The sequence below is a fragment of the Carassius gibelio genome, chromosome B6 (assembly GCF_023724105.1).
Source record: "Carassius gibelio isolate Cgi1373 ecotype wild population from Czech Republic chromosome B6, carGib1.2-hapl.c, whole genome shotgun sequence".
Lineage (NCBI taxonomy): Eukaryota > Metazoa > Chordata > Actinopteri > Cypriniformes > Cyprinidae > Carassius > Carassius gibelio.
Window position 1 is genome coordinate 4,820,760 of NC_068401.1, and position 27,596 is coordinate 4,848,355.

The 27,596-nt window shown below is 34.0% G+C and overlaps 1 protein-coding gene across 2 annotated transcripts in view; it reads left to right on the forward strand.

Annotated features, from left to right (window-relative positions):
- Positions 1-298: 298 nt before the first annotated feature.
- The window catches only part of LOC127958991 (RNA-binding protein Raly-like), a 67,166-nt gene continuing 39,868 nt past the window's right edge, over positions 299-27,596 (forward strand). Inside the window, exons 1-3 of one of the 2 annotated variants that reach the window (XM_052557990.1) lie at positions 299-385; positions 4,576-4,659; positions 24,413-24,449. The gene's annotated coding sequence lies outside the window, so the exon portion shown is untranslated. The remainder of the gene's footprint in view (positions 386-4,575; positions 4,660-24,412; positions 24,450-27,596) is intronic. The other variant, XM_052557989.1, reaches the window with a different exon arrangement.

Here is a 27,596-nt window from a genome sequence, read left to right on the forward strand (position 1 = left end):
TGTTCTATAATGCCTAGGCTGTAGCCCATGTCATTTCTGTTATGTTGCAATAAACAGAATAACACAGCTTTTTAGAAGACTGAACTATTCACCTCATGTGTATACATATCATTTGAATGTTATTTATCAAAAAATACTGTACCTTACTTAGGTGCGAAACTTTTTAAATGAACAAATTACTTAGTTTAATTACAAAATTAGACACACAAATTAGATTGTGTGTCTCCCCCGGCGCGGTCGCAATGGTTTGCTCCACACCAGCGCGGTTCTTACTGTAGCAGCGCTGCTTTCCTCCGTCACTGCGCCTCTGACAGCTCCTCCTCACGCGCGCGCTCTCTCTCTTGTTGCGCTTTCCACATTTTTGCTCTCTAAAACATTTTCACCGGTGAGTACTTTCTTATCATTTTCTCTTGTCTTCATCTTTACCTCTTTTCTACGTCCTCTTTTGATTTGGGATGTGCTTGCATTTTGTTTTTCTCCTGAGTTCAGCTGACACTCATCTGAAGCCGGTTTTTAATGTTTTACCTTCTTGGAGAGGGCGAACGTCAGGTTTTGGTTAACTTTGGTTAACGTGAGTCAGCTCTTGAGTATATTAGTTTCTTTATTTTGTACAATATCCTGTAAAGGAGCAAGTGCTGGACACGATTTTTGTTTTGCTTTTAAACATTTTTTATTTGTATTTATCGGTTGGACATTTACATGAAAGTCCTGGTGAATTAAATCAATGAGAAAATGCTTTTTTTCCTCCTCTCAGTTTTGAGAGTACAGATATGTTTCAAAGATGTGGACCGATTTTTTTATATCGATAAAAAAATATTTTTGTGTGTGTGAGGACTGGTGTGATGTTTGCGTGTTTTTGAGCGCGTGTCAATGCAGCGCAGCGCGCGACTCTCCACTGCAGATCCTGCGAACATTTAAACACGTCTGGACTGTTGAATAACATCCTAGATCTGTTATTCCACCGCAGTTATCCATGTTATGCCACTGAGACACCGATAATGTGGTAATACCGTGCAGATACCTTGACTTGACTTGACTTGAGTTCACTGGGGTCTGTTTTCCAGTGTCATTAATTCCACGAAGGAAAAGGCAATAAAATTTAATTTCTTTAAGATCTGTCAGACATGTTTTTTAGTGTTACTAAATTACATGTATTAGATTTTGAGCCAGATTTGTAATATATGCTGATATAGTGCAGTTACTGAATGCTTTTATAAAAGTGACAGATTTTAAGTTTCTTTAAGCTGATATTGCTACAAATAATTGTAATATATATATATATATATATATATATATATATATATATATATATATATATATATATATATATATATATATATATATATATATATATATATATATATATAAACAATCTAGTTATAACAAAAATCAGTTTCAGATTTTCATTGTCAAATATATTGTTTGCATATATTAGCACTAGGGACACCAAAGACACCCTATTTGTGGAATGACCCTCCAAGCATGTTGTGAAATTGAATTCTGTGATTCTCTGGCTGTGTCTCAAAACCTAATGAGCTGTCTACTTAGGCAGCATATTAGTGCATCTTATGTGTCTGCAGCAGTGGATAGCTGACTCAAAACATGCTTCTTTTGATGCCAAAAATGCAGTCAAAGTGGACCACCTTGTTTTAACTGGTCTATTATGCTGGTCTCGTACAAAGTCTCGTATTCTTGCAAGTCAGCTTTAGCTTTTTAATTACATCTAATCACAAGAGCTACAGTTTGATCTGTAAAAGATGTAACAGGACTAATAAGTGTTTGTGATGTGCAACAACATGATGGTTTGAAATGCAATGCCTCTGAACTAAAATAAAAAAAAATAATATTCAGAACTCGTTTTTTTGGTCATGTTCAGTCTGAAGGAGTATGAACTGAACACACACACAAACATTTCATTAATGAAATGAAATGTGATAGAGAACAAACAATGTTGAATATAGAGAAGACATACTTCTGTCCACGTTGCTGCACCCACATGCTTCTTTTGAAAGTCCTCCATGACTCCATATGATCTCCAGTGCATGCATTTTCCCTTTAAAAGTCCATTATTTCCAGTATATGGCAAAGTATGGATTTTAGTATTAAGAAAAACATACAGTTTTGACCTTCTAAACACACTGAAACACTTTAAGCCATTTGTCCATACCTTTTCTACAGTAATGCTTTGTATTACTCATGCCCTTCAATTGATGTGCTGTGCTTCTATTTTTGATTATGAAAGATTATGAAATATTGCTTATTCCCTGTTTAGTGTCATGCCATTAGATTCATATTTTCAGTTATGCACAGCTTAATGTCTTTGTCATTAAATAACAGAATATTCCTTTAAGGTAGAGATGTGACTGTCTACAGAGTGATTTTGGGGTGATTTTTCTGTTGTTGTTTATATTGGTTGGTCCATTATGATGTTTCTCGGTTTGTACTGCCGTTAGCTTATCTAGGGCATTAGTTGCCTACCTCAAGGACAGCAAACTCAAGTTGACCACTTACAGCTGCTGAATTCAAATAATACTGCAGCTCAGAACAAAAATGAATGCTTTTATAAAATAATGGGTTTATGCATTAAAATTAATCTACACATTAGGACAAAACTGACAAAGTTTGCATGTTTAAATGCCAGTAAAATATGTCAAAAAAAGGTTGAATACTATTTACATTTGTATTTTAAGCAAAGTGATTAATCCAGGGAGAAAACAATGCAAAAATGCTACCAAATTTGAATGATTTAGTGGTTAGTGGTTCATTCTAAAACTTCACACTTGTCAAAAAGTGGTATTCTAGTGCTATGAATTATTTATCAACTTCCATAAATATACTGTTAAGGTCACATGCTGTGTCTTGTGACTTCACAGTGTTCAAGATACTAACTATAACCCTGCTTTAAGTAGTTAGCACCACTGAAGTGACATTGGCATGGCAGTTGGATATATTTGGATTAGCTTGCAGCTATGTCATAAAAAGTTCAAATATTATTAGTCATTATACTTATTTCTTCCATCACAAGGCAGTGGCAAAAATTACATTAAGCCAGCTAAATGTCAGGAATATTAAAGTCTAATGGGTATTTTTATGTTTTCAAACTTTTTCACATTCAGGTCATATTCATGTTTTTTTGAAAAATCAAAAATTAAAAAGGCTTATCAGACTAATTAATTGTTTTGGTCAATGGCAGAATTAGAAATTCAGATTACATGTATGAAAGTTTCATGAGTAAATTGGCAGTTGTTCTGTTAACACACTGTAGGTCTCTGTGATGTGTAATGAATTCAGTCAGTTAGTCAGAGAAATCATAATCTCATTATTTTAACCACATATATCAACACACACACACACACCATAGTAATCCCTTAGTTACACGTGGATGTAAAACATTACTGCCAGCACTGTTTCCTATGACACTATAAAACTGCATGCAATTTTAACAAAAAAAGAATGCAAAAAAAAAATCCTATAGTGAAAACCTTTTAACTAGTTCAGTTACTTACCTTATACTGAAAATGATGTAATATGTTTAGAGAAAATTTTGCTTTAAAATATTGTAGTACAACGTGTGAATAACCTTACAATTTATGGAAATAATATAGTTATGTAACATAGTTTTTTTAAATTATAATTGATGGTAATCATATATATATATATATATATATATATATATATATATATATATATATATATATATATATATATATATATATATATATATATATATATATATATATATATATATATATATAAACATAGATTTCTGGTATTTCAGCTTCAGTTAATGTATTTTTCAGTTAATGTATCTGGGTGATGTTTTGGGGAGGATGCGTGGTGTTACTGTCAGTGCTTATTGCAGCAGGGGGCAGTGGTTGAGTGGATGGGATATTGTATGACTGGAATGTTCCTCAAATGTCAGTGACTGCCGCCACCCAAACAACTAATCCCACGATAAAGCCCCTGAGACACATTCAGAATTAAACATCACAACTGTGTTTAGATTGATCGTCCTACACTCGACTCTCTATTTGGCTGGCCTTGATGTGAAACAGGCTTATGTTTGTCAGCATCTTCATGATTGAAATGATGGAACATCTCAAGTTACTCACGAGTTATGCTATCAATGGAAGTTTCCATTAGGCATGACTGTGAAAAAGGAGGCTTATGATGAGGGTCAAGATATTTCAATTCCCAACCTGCACTGTTTGTAAGTACAAACATGAATCATACCTTAAAACCTTGTATCTTGTTGGGGATATTTTTATAAGCAATAAAGCTTTCACTTGACAGGTAAAAAAACTTAAATGAAGGGACTTGTGCCATATCTACATACCCTAATATCACAGAGCCTCACAGTACTATACTCTTTTCATATGGACTAGTAAGAAACCACCCAGAAAACCCTAGAAACTAGCAACGTGAGGAAAAACACATAAACGACCAGTAACATTGAGGCAGTGAAGTTTGCACCATTTTTCAGAAATTTTTTTCATGCGTTACTCTGATGCAGTCATGTTCAGCTGCTGAAATCCTGCATGCTACTATAAGTATTTGCTTTGTTTTGAACCACAGGATCCCTCACGCACTCCAGGTCACAAGCGCTGGGACCAAGCATATAACCGCATCCGTCTCCTGGTCACAGAAGAGATCTGAGAGGTATGTGCAACTTCAGTTACCAAGCCTGAGTCTCTACATAGATTTAGCGGTGTTTGATTGAGCGTAGGTGTCAAAGTTCAGCATTTATACTGACAAATGTTAATAGGGCTTTTGTGCAGAACTCTCATTGGGAACATGCTCTCTCATACACAAGTATCATGTTTTTAAGTTAAAAGATGTGCAACCTACCTTCTTCTGCAATTGGATACTAATATGTGGCGTTTAAAAGCAAACACATTCAGTGTGGACGATCTCTTAACACTGCTAAAAACTGGTTTGATGTAACTTTCACTGATTATTTGATTTTGTTAAGTCTGTGATTCGCTGTTGATTTCAGCAGATCTTCTGTCAATGGTTGTCACCTGAGTTGGTTTTTTGAAAGCATAAAAAAATAGTAATTGTTTTTTTCTAAAAGATTTGCTCACCCTCAGGCCATCCAAGATGTAGATGAGTTTGTTTCTTCTTTGGAACAGTTTTGAAGATATTTAGCATTACATCACTTGAATGGGTGCCGTCAGAATGAGAGTCCAAACAGCTAAAAAAAACATCACAATAATCCACAAGTATTCCACACCACTGAAGTCCATCAATTAACATATTTTGTAGTGAAAAGCTGTGTTTTTTGTGTGAAACAAATCTATTACAAAGATGCTTTTACCTTTTGCTTCTGGGTAAAATATATCTCTTCTGATTCAGGAGAGAAATATGCACTGGTCAAGCACTGTTTACAAGTGGAAACAGTCTTATATAGTTCTAAACAAATCTGTCATGGATTCTGGTGTAAGGGAACAACTGCGGATTAATTTTTTTCACGGAGGGAAGTGTTGTTATGGATTATGGATGCATATTTTGGCCAGAAGGAACATTTTACAGTAAAATCACCTTAATGATCTATTTGTTTCTTAAAGATATGCAGCTGTTCACGTCACATGACATTTATTGATGAACTGGAGTGGTGTGGACTACTTGTGGGTTATTGTGATGTTTTTCAGCTGTTTGAACTCTCATTCTGACGGCACCCATTCACTGCAGAGGATCCACTGGTGAACAATTCCTTCAACTTTAACGAACAAACTAATATGCATCTTGGCTGGTCTGCAAGGTAGTACATTTTTTGAAAATATTAACTTGGTTGTGAACTATTCCTTACAAATATAAAAGTGTTAAATAATCAGAAATCCAGACAGTGAAAGTCATTCGCAGAACAAAGTTGTTTCTCTTTGGCTAAAAGAGTTCTTTGCAAATACTATAGGGCTTTCACAGTGACAGGTGTTATTTCTCATGACACATGTATCAGGGAGATCTGTCAGATACAGTATTAAGCACATTTTATATGTGTTATTAAAAACATTGCTTACAGCACCTTTAAATTTTAATAGCCAAAACATAAGGAAAGAAATATCTCAAATAAGATCTCGAATGTCGTTTCACCTAGACTGTGGACAAAGAAAAAAAAAAAGCAGTGCAAATGGAGAGTGTTGCTAAAGTTTCCTCCTTTGAGACATTTCTCTTCTGAAGTCTTCTCTAGAGTTTCAAAAGACATCGTAATAAGTGCTCAGATTACCAAAGTCTGCAATCAGTCATTAGATTTGAACTCTCAAGACCAAACTGTCTGAGCTATACTAGATATTACTATATATTAACCGTTGTCTCATTTATATCTATTTTTTATGATATCCCCTGAGAAAGTTTAAAAGAGGCATCTGCGACAAAGTCAATAAAGCAATGTAATAGAATTCATAATCTTCTGTTTTGACCTCAAAGCAATAAAGTTATTTTGGAGAGTTTGGTTTTAATAATACAGCATGCATATACTTTTATAAACTGCAAGTGTCAGACTGAAGGTTTTGTGTATGAGATTTTGTGTTTATAACATCGTGTAATATCTGTAAATTAGCAGCAAATTCAATTTTGATCTTTTCGGTGCCTGTATATAAAATCACTCTTCATTCAGTCACTAAACAGCAAACAATCTTGCAATCTGGGGAATATGATTTGCAAATTTGTTTTGAATGTGGGAGGGCTGAGTATTTTTAGACGAACTGAGCTAAATGTGTTTGGCATGAAAGTCTTGAATGAGCATTAATTAGAGGAAGCAGTGCAACAAGGTCGGCTTCGGTTTGGCATTTTAGACAAGAATGTCTGGAACGAGGATCTCGATTAAAGTGTTTTGAATAGTAAATGTGCATCAGCGATGCAGCAAGCAGATCCCAGCAGTGATTCGAGCATCTCTCTCTAATCAGCACTAGCTAAGAAAAGGCATGTGAATTATAGAAAGACTCTGAAAATTTCATGAAAATGTTATTCATGCGTTCAGATATGTCAAACACCGACCGCAACATTGGCCAGTTAATGCTTACTGAGAAAGAGAGAGGGGTTAAAGGAAACCGTGCACTGCTTCACTGTAAGTTAAATTAGCAGTCTGAATTCAGTCATATCTGAGGAAGAAAAGACAACAAGTTCTTTTGAAGTCATTTTCAGCTATTTCCATCACCTGCCTCACCAGGACTGCAATTAGGCTCATGCTTTGCAAATCAGAGCCAATTATATGCGTTCAGTAAAAGCACAATTTTTTAGAGTAAGAACAAAATGAGCTTGCAGTGAATATATCTGATGTGTTTCGTGGAAATGAGTAAGTATTTCCTTGGAACTCAACCCACATGGGGAGCCACCACAAGAGGTTAAACTGGGATTTTGGAATTGGGCAAAAGCATTATTATGCACGCTACCGTTCAAAAGTTCAAACAGTCAGTGGGATCTTTTAAGAAATTAATACTTTCTTTTCAGCAAGGATGCATTAAATTGATTGAACTGACAGTAGAAGCCATTTATAATGTAACATCTAAAATAAATGCTATTCTTTTGAACTTTCTTTAGCATTACATAAATACATAACATTTAAAGTATATTAAACTAGAAAATGTTAATAATATTTCACTGTTTATTTATTTTTAAATGTGAATGTTTAATATTCAATAATATTTTAATTGTAATAACTTTTTTAATGATTAGTATTATTTATTTATTTTTAATTTTTTTTGACTGACTGAATGAATGAATGCAGTCTTGGTAAGTTTAAGAGAATTATTTTAAAAACAAAATTGACAAATTGTTGAAAGCTTTGTTATTATGAGGTGGTGTTTATAGTAAAATATTGAATTATTTGGCATTAAAACGAATAAAAAAAATCTACAAATATTTGTAAGAAAACAAACAGCACTCATTTAAGAGCAAAATCAAATAAATACCCATATGCAATCAATATACAAATATTACTCAAGTCAGTATGGTCAGTTTATGTCAGTATGGATCAGTTTAACCCCCGCCCTGTAGCTTATTTACAGAAGAGCTCTTGTTCATTGTACAAAGCTCATGAAGAAAACATTCATTTGATGGATGAAATTCCAAGTCATCAGATTTTTATATATTGCATTATATTTCTCTATCAATAATAAATGTTCTTTTCTGCAGTTGCCTATTTGCTAAAAGGAATATTTTCTATATAAGAAGGTCTGACCTCTGGCATGAGTTATGGGTTAATTTAGGCTTCCTCTCTCTCCCTGTGTGTGTGTGCGTGTGTGTGTGTGTGTATAGTGATGTATTACACAGAAATTGCATCCCTGCTATCTCTCACTTTTTGCAGCAGCTTGCCTAAAAAAAAAAAGAAAAGAAAAAACACACAAAAAATTTCTAATGAAATATTAAACATTCCGGCACCTAAGGGGAAATGCTAGACTTTATTAGAAATGGTTAGACTTTATAATAAGGACATCATTTTCACAAATATTTGCTGTATTCTTGTGTAATATTCTGCTAATTTCAATTCCAAATAACTTTTTCTTTAGTTTTACGAAACAAAGTTCATAAAGTCATCAGAAGTATCTTGTATTCTTTCATACAAGTATCTTGTATGAAAGTGTTGTGGCTTTTAAAATTCTTAATTAAAATTCCCTTAATTAAACCTCATTATCACCCAGCAGCTATAATACATATCGACAACATGTCTTGCAAATCAAGTGTTTCATCTTTGTGACAGTGTTGGTTTTGTAAGCACTAAGGTGGTAAATGTGGTTTATCACATGAAGCAAAATATCAAATGCATGTTCTTATTATATCACACTGTGTTTAAAAACAACCAAACAAACAACGACAACTTTGATATTTTACTGAAACTGAATGAACTGAAAACTCAATTAGGTTTAAACAGTAACTCCTCTTCTCCTGAGCTATAAAAGAGCAACCTCTGAACAGGAAAACAAAACAGCAGAAATGCAGTAAAATGCAACAGTAGCTTGTATAACATAAAAAAATGCTAAAAGCTGTGATTTCATTTGGTGTGATAAAATTGTTATGTATTTTGCATCCTTTATCTAGTTTAGTAAATGCATTACTGCCAAGCTGTGGTAGTGCACATTGGTGTCAGATTGGATAGTTCATGAGTCATTGCTCGTTATCCCAGGGGTCAAGCTTTTGAATTAATGAAGGAACCCTTTCCTGCTACAATATGACTTCTGACAAGACTTTTCCCTCTGCATGCCGAAGACCTTCAGCCTCTTGCTGCTGCTTTTCAGCTCTTAAAACCATATTATATTACATTATATTACATTACATGACATTATATTATATTATATTATATTATATTATATTATATTATATTATATTATATTATATTATATTATATTATATTATATTATATTATATTATATCATGCATTTTTTGACTAGGGAGCTATTTATTGTGACTATATGGCAAAAAAATTATAAGACTTTTAATAACATTTTAAAATATACAAATACATGGTTAAAATATATTTTTTATTACTTGTATTTTATCATACATTTTAGCATTTAAAAAATATTGCCCATTTGTAATGTAAGTTTTGAATGTACATTGATTTATATTGCCCTAAATATTTGTATTAAGTATTTTTTAAATATATTTAAAAATTAGATTTTTTTTTCATATTATATATATATATATATATATATATATATATATATATATATATATATATATATATATATATATATATATATATATATATATATATATATATGAAGCTTTAATGAATATGTATTTTAATTTTGAGAAATATATTTCATGAAGCTGCACAATTTATAAATATATTTAAATTAGATTTTAGCCATATTTGAATGATTTTTGGCTCTTTGAAGTAATATATTTTTGAACTAAGAAGGTTTAACCAAAATTTTTTTCCATTCTATTTTCATATATTCCATTAAACTGCACAGTTTATATGCTTGCATGAATTTATAAATACATTTTCTTATATTTAAAATAGATTTTAGCCACATTTTTATGATTCCTTTTTCTTTTCTTTTTTATAATTTTTTTTTTTTTGATAGTAGGGGAATGGGTTGTAAATGGGAGTGAAATTGTAATTTTAGTAATGCTCTTGTTTAGTAGTATCAGTTTGTGTATAATGATCTATATATAGGTTGGAAGGGCTGAGGTATAGCGGTTAAAGAACAATTCTTCACTGCTGAATCTTGGCTTCTCTGTTTTTGACTGACTTTTTGCTGGCACAGCCCAAGTCATATCCCATCATGCCTTTCTCCTTGTCATTGTGTCATCTTGTCTGAACCAATTTTGCAAAGAATGGAGCATTACAAGCTTTTGTGCATCAAATAAAAACTTGCTTTGCCATCTACAGTATCGAACATGTTGGAAGCCCACTGTTGTCAGTCAGCTTCAGCGGGGCTCAGAAGTACACAAGCCCTCCATTTTCTCCGATATCTCTGGCTCAGGCCTAATCAGGCATGACTGATCCCTAAATCATTTACAAGAGGAACTGTTCCATCACATAGAGTTCAGTTTTTTCGCCTGCTTGATTTTGCCAACAAACAACACGCACGGATCAAGAGAGACCCCTGAAAGCCTCACATCCAGAAGAGCTGCTTATATGGTCTTGGGTAAAAAAAAATCCTAGTCAATCCTTGTCTTTGGCACACAGATTCATTTCAGGCTATTCACCAGATGATACACATACCCAGCTTTAAAATCTCTTCTCTTTAGGAACATGAACCCCGCGACTTCACATCTCAGACTTCGCTGTGTTCTGTCTAGTGGTTAACCAGAAGACTTACAGGGTCATTCCTCTTCTCCAGTTCCTTTTGAAGTCTGTAACTCATAAATATTACATATGCTTTTGTTGAAATGTACGTTTTTCATTATATCAGACTTTTAGGAATATGATCTGGTCAAGCTCAGACACTTATAAGTTATAATTAATAAAGTTTAACTGACCTAGCTTGTCTAGAGCATATTATTAAAATGTTTAATATTAATGTGTCCTTTGAATATTAGATATATCAGCATCAGCAAAAAATGCATTAACATTAAGTAATACAAAAATATGCTCTAGTCAATCTCAGTCAGTTAAACTTTAATTATGGCTTGATTTTTTACACAATATAGCAAGAACAAAGGTCATGAAGGAACTGACAACAAGTCTTACCAGTTCAGTTTTCAATTTGCAAGAAATATGTTTTGTTTTAAACATTTTGATTAGAGAAAGATCAGCTGAATTGCCTATTTTGAATATTTAAAAGCAGTGCTTTTTTTAAAGAAAGTATTTTAAAAGTGTCCTAATTGATAGGATTTCTATCTCTAAAAAATGTGGATTTAATATTTAGTCCATTACATTTAGACACAGATGATGAGGACATAATAAATGAACAGCATAACAGGACAACCCATCTGTGGTTTGACTGTTCACATTTGGTTTCTTGGGTAAAATGTGTGCAATTATGAACACGTCGTATAAAATGTGAGTAATTTTGAGTAAATTGACCATCTGCAGTCCAATCGTAAATTGATTTAGGAACAGTACATTACATCAGTGCAGAAAAAAAGAAAGAAATTCCCTCTGTCCTCAGGTATAGCGTGTAATCCTGAAGGATAATGAATGAGTGTGTGGTGCTGTCCTGTTATCACTAGTGGCTGTATCTGATAGAAAAATAACCACTTAATGGGGAGATAATGTGTCAATTAATTCTCCCTTAATGGCAGCGAAAAAAAGGTGAAAAGAAAAGAAGATAATTGTGTTACTTTGGGCTTAGCTCCTTTATCCTTGTCAAAGACATCCAAGTCATGTGTTTCTGCTGCTGTGTTGAGTGCTGTTACTCAGATAGACCTGTTGATTTATGTTCTCCTGGGCATTGCTTAATATAAGCTTCAATTACTACCAGAAGCATGTTTTATTTGCTGCTTAACCATTTAAAGCAGTGTATCCTTGTTTTATATGGAGGTCCCCTAAATAGAAGCGTTAAACGTGTTAATTTTGTTAATGAAAACTATGAGGGAAAAAACTGCAGTATATATACTGTTTTTCTGCACTGTGTTTTACTTAATCTTCACAACCTGGCAACCGTGTGATATTAGCTGAAGCTTATATTAAGCAATGCATGAAGAAGAAAACAGCGCTGATGAGCTGAAAACATTGAGAAACAAGTAAATTGTGATTTAGCAATCTCCAATAAGATTTTCTGGTCAAATTAAAATGTAATACAGCCAGTGTCTGCCATCAAACCTTAATAATAAATCCAATCCAAACTGTAATAAATCTAAACATGGGCCTTGACTATATTGTTTGTAATAGTGGTTGCTAAAAAGTCTTTTTTGTTCCTGTTTAACAGAAGAAAAAACATTAATGTATTTTAGAATTAATATTAGTAATTTCGCTGTTTTAGCTTTTTATAAAAGCTTTTAAGCTTTACCAGTTTTCATAATATAATTTATGATAATTCAATCCCTACAACAGTTGACATTCTCTTTATTTGTGCTTTATCTGTGCATCATAATCGTTATTATATTTTGAGAAAAATAATTGTGATTATCATTTTAACCATTATGACTTAAGTTTTCATTGAATAAAACTAGACTGAAATTCCCAGTAAAGTTTGAAAGAGTCTAGAGGTAACACTTAAAAACAAATGTAATTGTTGATTGTTCCTTGTTACGTGATGGTTGTCCTTTTAAATTACCCATAAGGGGGACCCTGGTCAATAGGTCTTGAGCTTCATGGACACAGAAACGGTCTCTTGTGGTAATTATTCTTTTCTTTTCCTCTTGAATAGATGATTGGTTTCTTGACCCTTAGAGGTCTCCGTTCTGAGTGGTTCCTTGAAAAACATCCTTGCAATTGAGGCTCACGATTAGTACAACAGCCTTCCACAACATCAAAATGCACAATGAATACTAGAGCTAAAATGTAATTTGATTCTATTTTTATTTTAAAAAATGGTTACGAAATTCAATATCCACTTCCATAAAATAGCTATAGGTAAAGCTTCAGAACTAGTCAAAGGGAATTTCTCGTTAGATGTTTAAATTATTATTGAAGCTTAAGACTTTGATTCTGTCCGCCTTTTGAATTTGCACAAGCTTAGAGATGGAAAGATGGGATGTTAATGAAATTTTCCGACATTCCTTGCTTGAGTTAATTACCATCGGTTACAAATAGTGATCCTTCACCTTATGAAATCACTTCGGCATCTTTAAAAGCGCGCTATAGTCTTTTGCTTTTTCACCGTTGTCATTTAAATACATTTTTGAGTGTATCTTGCAAGATAGAAATTTCTGCATAAAATTCTAACATCTCAGTGGAGCATATTTTCAGTCTGGCTTTTAACATGATAAATCTGAGCGTAATCCAGCTAGCACATCTTGTACCCTACAGCATTTACACTTAGCCTCTTTTAATGAGTGTCTCTAAGGGTTTCCACTAATCCTGGTTAATCTCCTTTAATGGTGTGATGTATCCAATAACAAATTCAGCCCGCAGGACAGGATCGCCAGAGGGTCTGCATACTGGACCGCAAACATGAGGAACTTTGGAAAAATCTGGGGCATGTACTTTACATTCACAGCTTCCATTTGGGGAAATCATTCATGTGCATTGAAAACGAGCTTGGAGAAAGTAGATGGTCCTGATAGACATGGCATGCATTTGAAATGTTAGATATCCATTTCAGATGTTGAGACAGTGTAAAAGCAGCATTTTTGTTGGCCAGCCTGGTCCTGCATGCTTTATAAATGGATGCTTCCCCAGAGCTACTGTACAAGAGATTTTTGGCTTCCAAAAAAAGCTCTGAATTGACTGTGAAGTGCATGAATTACAGATGTTTTCACTTTTCACTCGGTTTCGTTCGACTTGTCTCTGATGATATGTCATTGCACATCTCTCCTGTCAAGCCTTCTGTTGCTCAATTAAGTCCTTAAATCAGGATGCCAGGCATTCCTCTACTGAACCTTTTGAGCATTGAATGACACTTGGAGACGACTTGGCACATATTCTTGATACCATAATTGATAGGCGTTGCATGTATGAAGACACCTTTGAAAAATAATGAGCATGTCAGATGCTTTATTTAGTGGTTCTTCACACTCTTTTCAGTGGATCCAATTGAGATATCAGTGCCGTCATTCACACTGTCCTGTGACTTGGGCTGAAGTCTAAAATGCAATCTTGATACATTTATAAACTCTTGTCAACTGAAAACCCACAGTTGGCTTCACTTATAGGCTATTTTGGCTTTGCTAATGAAGCAAAAGGCCCTGGAGGTGCTGTATTATCGTGTATGTTCTGCGCGTTGTTATTGAGCGTGAATTTGATAACTGAGTCATAAATTGAAATTAGACTTAATGGAAATCAACATCCAAGTGACTGATTCAGAACAGTTCCTCATTGCTTCTCTCCTTAGATCCCAGTCCCACACTTAAAAATAGAGATTTTAGAAAGGAGTTAACAGTCTGATGCCTGGAGAATGTTTATACTTGTATATGATGCAATTGCAGAACCTACATGCGCTATGGTACTTCAAAAAAAATTAAATGAAGCTTTTTCTGACAATGGTTATTTTGCATTGGATATTTCATATATATATATATATATATATATATATATATATATATATATATATATATATATATATATATATATATATATATATACAAACAATATATATTGTAGATGTATGTATGTGTATTTATATAGACATAATAGATATACACAGCATGCACACATTATGTAAACACAAATTTTTATTTCGGATGTGATTAATCACGATTAATCGTTTGACAGTACTTATTTATTTATGTTAAACCTGTGTTTATTTTGTATCGTTTAATTTGTACATTGAAATAAAATTGATAATTAATTGTATATGTGTAATTTGAAATGAGAATAATAGGAATATAAGTAATACATAGTAAAATATACATAAGGAATAAAATACCTGAACATGTTTCAATATATAATTTATATATACACAATTTTTATTATAATTATATTCATGTATGCATGTGATTTAATTGTCATTAAAAATCAAGAAATGCAATATGTCTTTATTATTATTTCAGATTTTATTTGTTTGTTTATTTGCTAAGCAAGTGGATCTTTGCTGAAAGAGTGAACTGATCTTCGAAGGAGAGTTTCTCTGTGAGATCATCAAGAGTTTTATAACAGCATGTGCAAATTGACATGAGGGTTTATTTTGATTTGTTTTCTCAGTAGTGAGTCGGTGTGACCTTGACACAGAGTGTATGAAGAGGAGCTATTGTGCCAGTGACCTTTCAGCAATTTCCAGTGTTCGGATCAGCTATAATATTCAGAAACGGTTAGCATCAGATCAGAGGGGCAGAGTGATCCAGACGAGTCCCGGTGGCAAGTTCCGACACTAAAATGTCACAGGCCAAGGGGTTCGTAAATGTGGATGGTGATGCATTTTTAGGTTGACGAGTCAGAATTAGCACTTTCCTTCAGCAAGATGTGAAAGTACACAGCCGCTGATAAGAGACTGCACTTGCTGCACTCTATGTGGGCTTTTATGTGTTTTATTGTCAATTATGTTTGATGGAAAGGCAGGTATGAAGTCACCTCACCATAAGGCTGTCGGAAATGGAATTGTCGTCACTGTGTGGATGTCACATTCATTGCCATAACTGGATTTGCTCAGCAGACCAGCTTGCAGAGATGACCCCCCTTCAGCCTCATACACCTTTTTAAGAGAGTCAGATTCCATGTGAATGTTTGGCTGAATGGACTTCAGGCCAGTGCACATTTATCTATCTCCGCAGCGCTCATATTGCCATTATGACAGCAGCACTAAAAATGACCAATTTTATCTTCATGAGATATGAAGGCTTGTGATCTAATTCGCCACCATTACTACATTGGGGTACAGATCGTATCCGTTTGTATAAAAAATTCATAATGCTTAATTTTAATAGAACAGATCATCCCAAAAAATACAAGTTCTGTCATTTACTCAAAAATTCTGTCTGTTCCTCACAGAAATCGGTCATATGACTTAGTAATATGTTTTATTATCATAAATAATTTGGACTTCTCCTATCTATCATTTTTTCTCATTTTGGAGCCCCAGCCCGCATTTCCCATACACTTGTATTATTAGAAAGAAAGTCATGTTGATTTGGAAACTTTCATTTCAAACTTTCACTTCGGGCAAAATTATTGCTTTAGTCATTTCATCTCAAGAGCCATTAATTAATTTATTTATTTGGCTAGACATTTCTGCTAGTTTCATTCATTTAATTAACTTAATTCATTTAAGTTTTTTTAAATTAGTTTTTAAATTAATTTATCATTTACATTTTTTATATTTTTAAGTGTTTTTTGCCAAATGACTGCAGGCCCATTAGTACAAAAGCATGTTCAAGATAATGTATCAAAAAATTCTATTTATATATTAAGATATATACAGTAGATTTATCTTAAATGTACATTTAGTCATTTAGCAGACGCTTTTATCCAAAGCTGCTTACAAATGAGGACAATAGAAGCAATCAAAATCAACAAAAAGAACAATGATATGCATGGATATTTTTTTACAAAACAAAACAGGGAAGCTAATTAAAAAAATAGTGAATTAGTTCATACATCTTCCTTCCATCAACGTGATCTTTCTGCTTCACTCTCAATTTGTAGCTCAGTTTTCCTTTTTTTTTCTAGGCTACATTTGTCGTAGGCAATGCGTCTTAATGATAAAGACCCAGGGTGAAACACATTTAACATGGGAGTGAAAAGCAGCATTGCTCATGAAAAACGTGTACAGTCAAATATCTTATACAAGCAATCAAATGTTTTCAGCCCATCCATAGAAGCATCAGCGCCTTCTCTTTATTGTATTCTGTGTGTTTTTCCATACGGGTGGACTTCAAGGACATCCTTGGCATTTTGTATAGTATTTCTTTGATGAGATACTATACTGATCCACAGTTCTGCGTTTGCTGTGAGCTGTATAACCGGTACAGATTGGAGGTGTCTTGTGGTCCAACCTCCAGAGGCATCTTTTTTTATTTTTTGTGTTTGTGCGCATGCACATTTACATTTATTTAAAATTGTTTTCTCATTATTTAAAGTTTGCATTGAATTGCAAAATGCAAAGAATTCACCTCCACTGTGCTAGGATGCTCTGGGTGGTTTACCAAATCTCTGTGATATTCTGGTCTCCGGTTTTCTTTCAGTGTTAGTCTTTATGTAAGTATTTATGGTCTGCCAGGTATATTTAGTCTGTGACATATTATGTCTAACCTTTAAAAACAGTGAATTGTGTTTCTGTGTTTATCTTGTGTATTGGTCTGTTTGTTTGGAAGGATTGTTGACTAGTGATTTATACATGACGTGAAATCCTTTACATTACAGAATGTAAACCTTGTACTTTACATTGTACTTAATCTATAGCATACCACATTTCTTAAGAATTAATCTGATCTGCAAAGGTCTTTAATTATTTTTTATTATTATTGGAGGACATTTTACAATAAAGGATTATTTCAGCCTTTCAACTTCAAAATTTCATGTTTAATTCAGTTCAGTTTCTTTGTAGTTAATTGAGAAATTGCCTAGCAATTTCCGAGTGAAAATAGTTTTTAGACCACTTTTAAGTCTATTTATGTTCAATTTACATCATTTGATAATGTATTAAAATAATATAATAATTAATTGAATTACTGTAATAATAATCATCATTGAAAATAACAGGAAAATAAATAATACAAAAGAAAGCGTTGCTTATTTCTTATCAAAGTAATGTCACAAAGCAAAAGAAAAAAAAAGTAGTGTTTTTCTTTTGACTTTGGGAGTGAAACATGACCCAGGCATGTTCTTGACATGTTTCATGTGATTTTCCCAGATGCTGGCATGTGCGTGAGCAGTGGAACAAGTGAGAGAGGGGCTTACTGTGTTTGTGAGTGAAGAGAGTGATTGGGTCTGTGGAACTGGTCTAAGTCATGTAATCTTGCCCTGTGTGTGTTTGGGAGTCTTTGTGAGTGTGTGTGCAATACACAGTTGAAGGGGGCTTAACAGATTGCTTGCCCATTGAGGTCTGACCTTTACTGTCAGTGGAACACTATAAACCCCTGCGCTGTACCCTACAGTCAGGCAGAATACTAACTAGGCCAAGTCCAGCTGTGCCGGCCATATCTCTTTGCCCAAGGTGGGGATGTAAAACTGAAGATTTCACAGCCATGTCAATGTTATGTGGAGATTTTGAGGGGCCTTTGAACTGCCCCGATGGGATAACCTCTTGGCAAAATAAGATCTAGTTTTCAGACGGATCAGAGTACTGAGACAGAAAGTATGGCCCGGAACTGATCACTGAAAAACCCAAAGACAATGAAAAATAATCGACTGGCTCAGGAAGACACACAGTGTGCTTAGTTAAGATTAAGAATGGCTCAGTAAGGCTGACTGGTCAGTTAGTGAGTTAGAAATCATATTTATTATAGTTGCATGTCTAAAATCCTCCACTTTAGGTCAAGTTAAACGGTAACTCATTCTAAGGTAACACTTTATTTTATAGTGTCTTTGTTACACATTAGATGTACTTAATATAGTGATAACAATAAATTATGCGTAGTTGCATGCAACTAACCCTAAACCAAGTCATAAACATAACCCTATAGCATGTTACTAATTAATATTACTGAGTACTTAAAAATGAATTACACTTTAAGAAGTGCACCTTAAAACAAAGTGTAACACCTAATTTGACATTTCTGTATACAGGAAAAAATTATCATCATAGTTGTTTTAGCATAATTATTTGTTTGTAACAAATAATTTGTTAATAAAATGTATGATACACACATGCATATGTGTGTGTGTGTGTGTGTGTGTGTGTGTGTTTGTGTTTGTGTATTTCTCATAATGGTAATAATCATTTATTTACCAATATTTGCCATGTAATTATTTCAGTATATATAAAAATAAATGTACAAATGGATGAAAAAAATAATCAATAAATTGTTTATACAAAATCAAAATATTAATGTATTAATAAAATGTTTGATACACACATGCACAAACACATGCACACATATTTATTAATTTGTACTGTATTAATAAATATTTTTCTACAAACGATAGATGGATGGATGGATGGATGGATGGATGGATAGATGTTTATTAAAATATAAATAAATGTAAATAAGAATAAAAAAAATGTAAATATAATCGGTGAGAAATGCATCTGATTGTTCACTCGCTGTTAAAATATTTCACCAATTCCCTGGCTAGTATGTAATTTTGCACATTTTGAATAAGGAGGCAGTGTAAATATGAAATGGATGCAATGAGAGGAAAATGACAGCATGCCAACATCCTAATCACCTTTGGATGTGAATAACAAGACATACTGTGTCATACATAAGATTGTTTGACCATACACAGCTGTATGAATGTTATTATTGGTGGTCCCAACCATCTGTTGTCAGTGCTGACAAATTCAGATTGTGTCTGTCACACCGTAGGCTGTTTGAGGACCAAATCTTTCCCTTTCTCAGAGCGCTATGACGTTGAAGTAGTGTTTAGTGTATTGGCTGTCCTCAGTTTGCCCCCTGTTCAGCAGCAGCAGCACACGTTTAGTTAAAGTCACAGCTTTTTTAAATCTGCCAGGCAGCGCAGTGTGTATGAACATAAAAGTCTCTCACTGCTTTGACTATCAAGAAGGTGTACAGCACTGTATGTGTGTGTGTTTGTGTGCCAGAACAATCCCTTAAATGAATTTGCTCAGCCAGTGGTCAGTTTTGGGTTTCTATTCAGCTTTTTTAATTCAGACCTCAATTCTCTGTTAAGCTGCAATAAAACCTGGTTTTGCGTCAAGACTTTGCAGTGGACATCATACAAATGTAAACGTAAAAAAAGCCTCGAAATCAAAGCCACACATTTCCACTTGGTTTCATCATTGATTTCTCCATGCCACTTACAATCTCAGCACATCAACTTCTCACTGGTTTGCAATGCAAATGCTGAGACAACTGTGTGTGTGTCATCTAAACCTCACCAAAGCAAGACAAATATGTGATCGCAGTGTGTACTCGCTGGTATTACAAAGTCTGTTTGTATTGTGCTGGGTATCAGTGCTCCACTGGAGCTCCCTGCATGTGAAGCCTTTAGTGCGTCTTTGCGAGGTTCAAAGACTTCCAGAAATTATGGATGTAAATGGAACAACACAAATGTGACATGAGCAGAATCATACACAAGCCTGCGCCCCACTATGAGAATCACTGTGCAGTGCGAGTCTTTCATGTCGAATTGTAAATAAATCAGTCAGCCTTGCTTTGTAAAGTTACTGTTTAATGAATACAGATTAGGTGTGGAGGGACTTTCAGATAACTGTTATTAATGCTCTGACATCGTTAAATAATGTTTAGCTTTACACTAACAGCAGTTTTTCATTTTTTATTTGGATTAAGTTTTTATAACATGCAGATACAGTCATATGATAGAAATTCAGGATATTAGAATGCCTTAAGATTGTGGAGCAAAAAGTCTCAAGTTTTGTTTAATATCCATTATCCAGTGAAAAATAATGATTATAATTCAAACTTATTTAATTAGTGACTTATAACAGGAAACTGATTATTTAAAAAAAAAGAATTCTATATTCTAACAATATCTGTCTAAACATTTTAATATTAAATAATACTTCTGCAAAAACATTCAACTTCTACATAATGTGTTCAGAAATAATACATTTTATTGAGGGTCTCAGACTTGGAAAAAAATTGTATTGAATAATACTGCAAAAATGTTCAACTTATATATGATATGTATTTAAGATAAGGTTCTCCTTTTTTTTTTTTTTTTACTGCTGTTCTGGATATGTGGCCTTGCTTGCTTATTGTCCAAGAACATCCTCTCCATTTTCATGCTCTGTGAGGGAGAGTTGCTTTCGGCACTTTTCACAGTCCCACACAGCTCCCACTCAAGACCTTGAGACTTCAGCTAATCAGATTCAGGTTTTAGTGCACACTACCTATGAAGATGATCGTGCCATGGCCTTATCTTGGATATGTTGTCATTTGAAGGTCAGTTATATTAGAGAGAACACAAACAAAGTTTTTACACAATGCTACAAAAATTGTTTTTGCAGAAGAACCAGAGACACCACAATACCACAATTTCTTAAATAAATTGTTAGTTGGATTTATTTTCTGTAAGTTGTTGAAAGACTTGAGAATCTAACAAAGGCATGTTCAGGTTACAGTTTACTCCAAAATCTAAAGAAACAAGCTATTTTTTGATGGACAGTCAAAATGGAATGTTTTTTTTATATTTATTTTTTTATGAAAATGAAGCATCCGTTCCTCCAAAATCTTGTTACTTTCTAATAAGCATTGCAGTTATAAAAATGAGCTCTTGCATTATCAGAATGTGGAGGGGGCCATTTTTTCTCTTATGCTCAAGTCTCTTATGCTCAACAAGACTACATTTATTTATGTGAAATAATATTAGTGCAATTTTTAAAATGTTATTTATTTATGTGATGCAAAGCTGAATTTTCAGCATTATTACTCCAGTCTTCAGTGTTGCATGTTACTTCAGAAATCATTATAATATACATATTTTCTGCTCAAGAAACTTTTTTTTAATGTTGCTGAAAACAACTGCTGCTAAATATTTTTGTGAAAACCCAAATTGTGTGTATGTAAAGTATATATATATATATATATATATATATATATATATATATATATATATATATATATATATATATATATATATATATATATATATATATATATATAGTACTTATCACAAAAATTTGAAAGGTATATTTTGGGGTGAAAATATTAACTGACTTTGTGAGATCCACCCAGACCAGAAGAGCCTAAGTCCGTTATCTGTCTTGTGTACCCGGTGTCCCTTGAATGAACCTCTGTGGATGTGTGAATGAAAAGTGTGGGTCAGTGACCCTGCTGTGGTCATGTGGGGTTTTTATCAGTCAAATCTTTAAAGCTCTCCAGCACACCTGAGACATCTTTAGCACTGGGACAGAGTGAAAATGGGATGCTGAGTTCAAGCACACACACACATACAGCCAAACTTTTTCTCAAAAGTACTGTAAACATTTACTCATGGGTCAAAGAATGGTGAACCCAGTCTCTCCAGGGCAAACCCCTAAAGATCAAATGTGGTGTTGTATGATCAAGAATTCATCAAGCCAAAAGAGATAGAAATGTCAATGTGTCGGTGTTAACTCTGTATGATCTTATCTTTTATAAAATTAGCTTAGCCTTATTGTGGTACTATTGATTATTTTGTCTTACAAGTGTTTTTGAGGAGGCACTGCCTCTAGATTCCTCAGAGAAGCCGGCTCTTGTTGAGAAGAGTCTGGATATGCTTGTTGTACCTGCTTCGAACAACAATGAAGAATTTCACAGCTGCTCTGCAGTATAACCGCCCAATACAGGAACATTGTATTATTTCCTCTCAGCGTTATAGGCAGAACATTTACTGAATAACACAAGATAAAACATAGCTACCTTTGACAGCTGCTAAGGCATGACACTTTTTTTTCATTTCTTTCCTTTCCGCTTAAAAATTTTCTTTGCCCCTCCATTTAAAGTCAACATGAAAACAAAATGGATATGACCAGGAACGTGCATTTTTTTTTTTCATATGCGTTCCTGTTCCTATTCTGCAAGATTCGTTAGTGCATGTCATTTTAAAGAAAAAAAAACATGCCATATATAGACAAATACACACATTGTGTTGAATGTCTTTGAATGTCTTATATATACAATATTTGCTTTGATGTTATTGTGCAGATCACTCTTTTTTATATAGCAGTGATATAATTTCACCACATTGATTTCTGTTTTCATCTTGGTTAGGGGAGCACATCACAACAAAGGTTTTGTAGACAATCTCTTCCTTAGATGTTTTTATTCATATTCAAGTCAGTGAATCCAGTCCATATGTTGTCTTTTTTATCTCAGGCACTGTGCTGTGCTGTCAGCCTAAAAAAAAATATGAGAATCTACTCAACGTGCATCAGAGAACCGCAATTCAATATAGAGGCACCTCGGTTATGATGTTTGGTTCTGATTCAATTCTGGGACGCAGATTGTATAAATACATTTCCGGAGGTTTTCTTTTAGACTCAGTTTTAGCCTTTGAAATGTCTGAAGTGTGGACATAAACAAGCGTGTAAACAGGCAAAAGCTCTGTTTCGAAACCTAGTGAGTTGCCTCATTGCCCACTACTGCCTGCATAATCAGTGGCTAGCAACAGAATACATCGACACTCTGCAGGACAGACAGAGTTCATTTCTGTTTTTCAAAGAAATCATAACATTTCATGGTTTCCACAAAATATTAAGCAGCACAACTGTTTTCTACACTGATAATAATAAGAAAGACTTTCTTGAGCAACAAATCTGCATATAAGAATGATTTCTGAAGGATCACGTGACACTGAAGCCTGGAGTAATGCTGCTGAAAATTCAGCTTTGCATCACAGGAATAAATTACATTTAAAAAAAAAAACATTTTAAATATCTAAAAATATTTCACAGTATTACTGTTTTTACTATATTTTTGATCAATTCAGTGCAGCCTTGGTGAGCACAAGAGACTTGTTTCTATAACTGACCCTAAAATTTGTTTTAGAAGACAACACAAGTAAGATGCCTTCAAACACATTTGTTGTGTATGGAGCACACCTATAATAAATTAAAATGTTGTCTAGATAGACATCTCACTAGATTTTGGAACAGAGCGAATGTGTAAGAAAGAAAAGGCGAGGATGACAAGTGCAAGGAACAAAGAATAATGGATATTTAATGAAATTTTCAGCATTTCAGGATCCTTGAGAATTAAAATGCCGTTACTTCAGCAAAATAAGACATCAGCAGTTATGTGAAAGTGAGTGTGCTCATCTAACAAAGAGTTTCCTAAACACAACTGACAGAGTGCCAAAACTGTGATTGATTCTTCTGTAAATGCTGCTGCTTTTTATAAACAGGCAGATTTAAGTGTATTTATGTCAGAAAGATTCTTATTAGGTTGTCATAAGTAGCCTATTTTTTGTACTGCCATTCTGTTAATACAGTTTGTATTTAATGTGGAATTTCAACATGGATTTAAAAATTGATATCTGCTATTTCTCACTCATTTGTACAGCAGGTTTGTTGGTTTTCAAATCCTTTCGTAAAATGTGGTGTTCAGAATCACATTTCAGATCGGATGAGCCACATTCAAAGTCATTGTGTATTAATATAAAGTGTAAAAGTTAGGGTTGAAAAATTCTTTCATCATTTACACATCTTTGTGTCATACCATCTATTGCGTATCGCAAGCAAAGATATTTCAAAGAACGTTGTGAGCCAAACAACATTGGAGTTAATTGACTTGAAAGTACTGAATGGACAAAACAAAGACACTAAGACATTTCTCAAAATATCTTCTTTTGTGTCCACAGAAGAAAGGAATTCATATAGGTTTGGAACAACAGGAGGGTGAGTAAATGAGAGAATTTTCATTTTTAGGTGTACATTCCTTTTAGATTAGGATTTCCATTGAGCTATAATACATTTAACGATTTATTGAATTCATTTATCATCATGCTGTTTCTGCTGTTTTATTAAAGGAATTTAAAACTGCTACTTGCTTTGCTCAAAAACACCCTTTACCCTGCTAAAATTGCTGTAACACATTGTTTTAGAAAGTGGTTAATTGCTTTAAAGCTGAGACTTAGCTGTTGGTTCACACATACAAAAAATATCAGTGGGGCAGTACCTCTTCAGAAGGTACTAATATGTACTGTTAAAGTTCTAAAATCCACCCTTTGGTACAAAGGTGTACTGTTTGAAAGCGTACCTTCTCACATCTTAAGGCTTATTGGCAGGTGATGCGTATTTGAATCCCGCTTTTGTAATTTCCTGACCCTGTATCCCTCTCTCTACAAATAAAGGTAGTTGAAATTCAGGAAAATATTTATAGAATGAGAAAATGTAAAGTTACTTTCCCAAATACCTGCTATTATTCCTTGATTCTAAAAAAAACAAAAATACAAATTGCGATAACATAAGATGACCTTTCTGCTAATGTGCATGCCGGTGAGAGTGAAGAATGCCATTGTGGGTGGAGCTTTAATTCAGCTTTTCTGATCGGCCATTTACGAGGTATCCATCAGCGGAGCGTATATATATGAGGGCGATAAATCTGGCACTGGAAGGACGTGTGTGTTCTCGCCCTCCGAGGGGTTTGTATTGCCTGACTGTCGGCTTGATGGATGGTCTTCCGTTCCTGCCGGCTTCACCAGGTCTCACGGCAGCAGCGATGTCAGCATGTAGCTGGCCAACAGCAGCGCCATAAATTTGATTGACGGCTCGGACACGCCCTTTCTACCGAACTTGGACACAGAGGGATTTCAGGAACCGTAGACACACATTAAGAAGAGCCAGGGTGGAAGAATGTCACAAAACAACGATGCAGGCTTCAAGCCACTATTATTGCAGTCTGTTGATGTGGAGTGTTTGTGGAGTTTGACGGAAGACAGCACGGCCTGTCACACAAACCCACTTCACTAAATACATGCAGTTTGCATATTAATGAATGCCATTGATGGAGATGGAGAGCTCTTCCAGATATCATAAATATGCAAAGATTCCCATTGCATGGAAGGGGTTTTTAATTTTGGTGGGGGTAATTTATGTATTTAGGCTTGTGAAATGAGTGGAGAACAATCGGCAGTTGTCTAAAAGGAGTGGCTGCAGCTCTTTGTATTATTAGTGCATTTGAAAACAGAGGAAAAGTGACATGATGTACTGCGTTTCAGACAATCTGTGAAAGCATGCAGATTGAAATAGAAATGGAAATCGATCATTGGTTGCAGAGCCCATAAAATTGACAGACTATGGAAATTTGCGATCATTGTTTGTGCAATAATCTAAATGCATTTCATTTATTTTTATCATCCCAGGTGTAAGAGCTGAGCAATATGGTATATAGAATATTCACAATGAATTAGAATTTTGTGATGTTTTTTATTTGGCAAATTTGCTAAATATGTCATTTGACAAGTTTGGCAATCTTTCCTTGTCTTTTGATCCAGGAGAGCATTAGATTCACTAATTTATGAAACTCATTTTCACAAATCACTCCAGATTTTCAATTTCGGTTGAATCAAACATCCATATGGTCTTTTTTGCGGCCTCCCAAAAAAGATAAAATAAAATGTAAAAGATTAAAGCGTTAAGTGTCCATTAATTTTTTTTCTAGATATTTGAATGTAAGTAAATATTATTTTATATTATTCATTTGTTATATTGGTACATATTAATGGAAATTACGTAATAATATTTATTTTTATTCAATTAGACATGTCAATTATTTTTATAATTAATTATTATAAGATTTTTTCTGTATTTTGATTTTTAAATTTATACACATTTGTATTATAATTCTAAAAGAAATGTATATATTATAAACAAAACATGAAAAAGACCAATGTTTTTTGTAGTATGATTTATTAAAAGGTTCTAGTATTTTTACTAAATGGAACTACAACAGAAGCTCAGAACCAGCTCATAATCCCTGAATCATTGCTACCTCCTGTATCTTTCCACTAGTTTCAGCTCTGTTCTAATTGTTTTGTGAACACAAGTCTTTGTGGCAGACTGTGTTTGGTGTGTGATATCAGCGAGGAAACAGCACTTTCTGCCCTGCTTAACATCCTTTGCAGTTGTTTAGGTCTAGTTGTTTGACTCTTTATAAAGAGTTACACTGGTGTTCCCCCTGAGAGGACGGGCGAGCAGGGAGACGAGAAGAATGGCTGCTGTGCAGATTGCTTTGAGGATAGATTGCCAGTTTCAAACTGCCATAGACACAATCAAAGTCTCATTGCAGCAGAGGTGATTTTCTACATCCCCTACTTGACGCATCAATCAAAATGCATCTAATGAAATAACACATTAATCCCTGATGCATGATGTCTGCAAACATATGTCATACTCTTTGCATTGTAATACCAATGACATTGAGGTCTTAATGTTGTTTAATCTTTCAAGTATTTCGCTTATTATCTTTTTTAGGTGCCTAAAATTAAAGTGCCATTGTGCTGTTTTTCTTGTGCGTTCATGTGTTAGACGTCTTTGACCATTGCATCATATCTTTTTATTTTTCCAGTGTCTCCCTTGTGAGCTTGCTTTGTGACAGCTTGGTTTTGACCGAAAGCTTGGTGATTAAATTTGCTTTAAGGATTCAAGTGTGCAGACAGTTTATTTTTTGAGGTTTTCAGTCTTGTTTGTCTGGCACCTTGGTGATCGTGAGTGCGCTGTAACTCCTTCTAAGCAAAGCAAACTGCAAAATAATTTCTTGAACCCCTACAGTTTATATTTCATTGATTTATTTATTTTTATTTTTGTGCTCTGTTTCAATGTTTTTGAATGCACAAACCCGTCCATGTGTTCCTGGATCAACATCTATTGTCCTCTCAAACATGTCATCCTTTAAAAGTTATTTGTTGATAAAGCCCTGATTGATTGATAGAAATGTTACATTTGAAATCACAGAAAGCTACACTGAAAAAGAAAGTAGTGCAGGATTTATTTTGAAAACCATTTTCATCCCAAAAAATAACATTTCACAAATAATGACAAAGA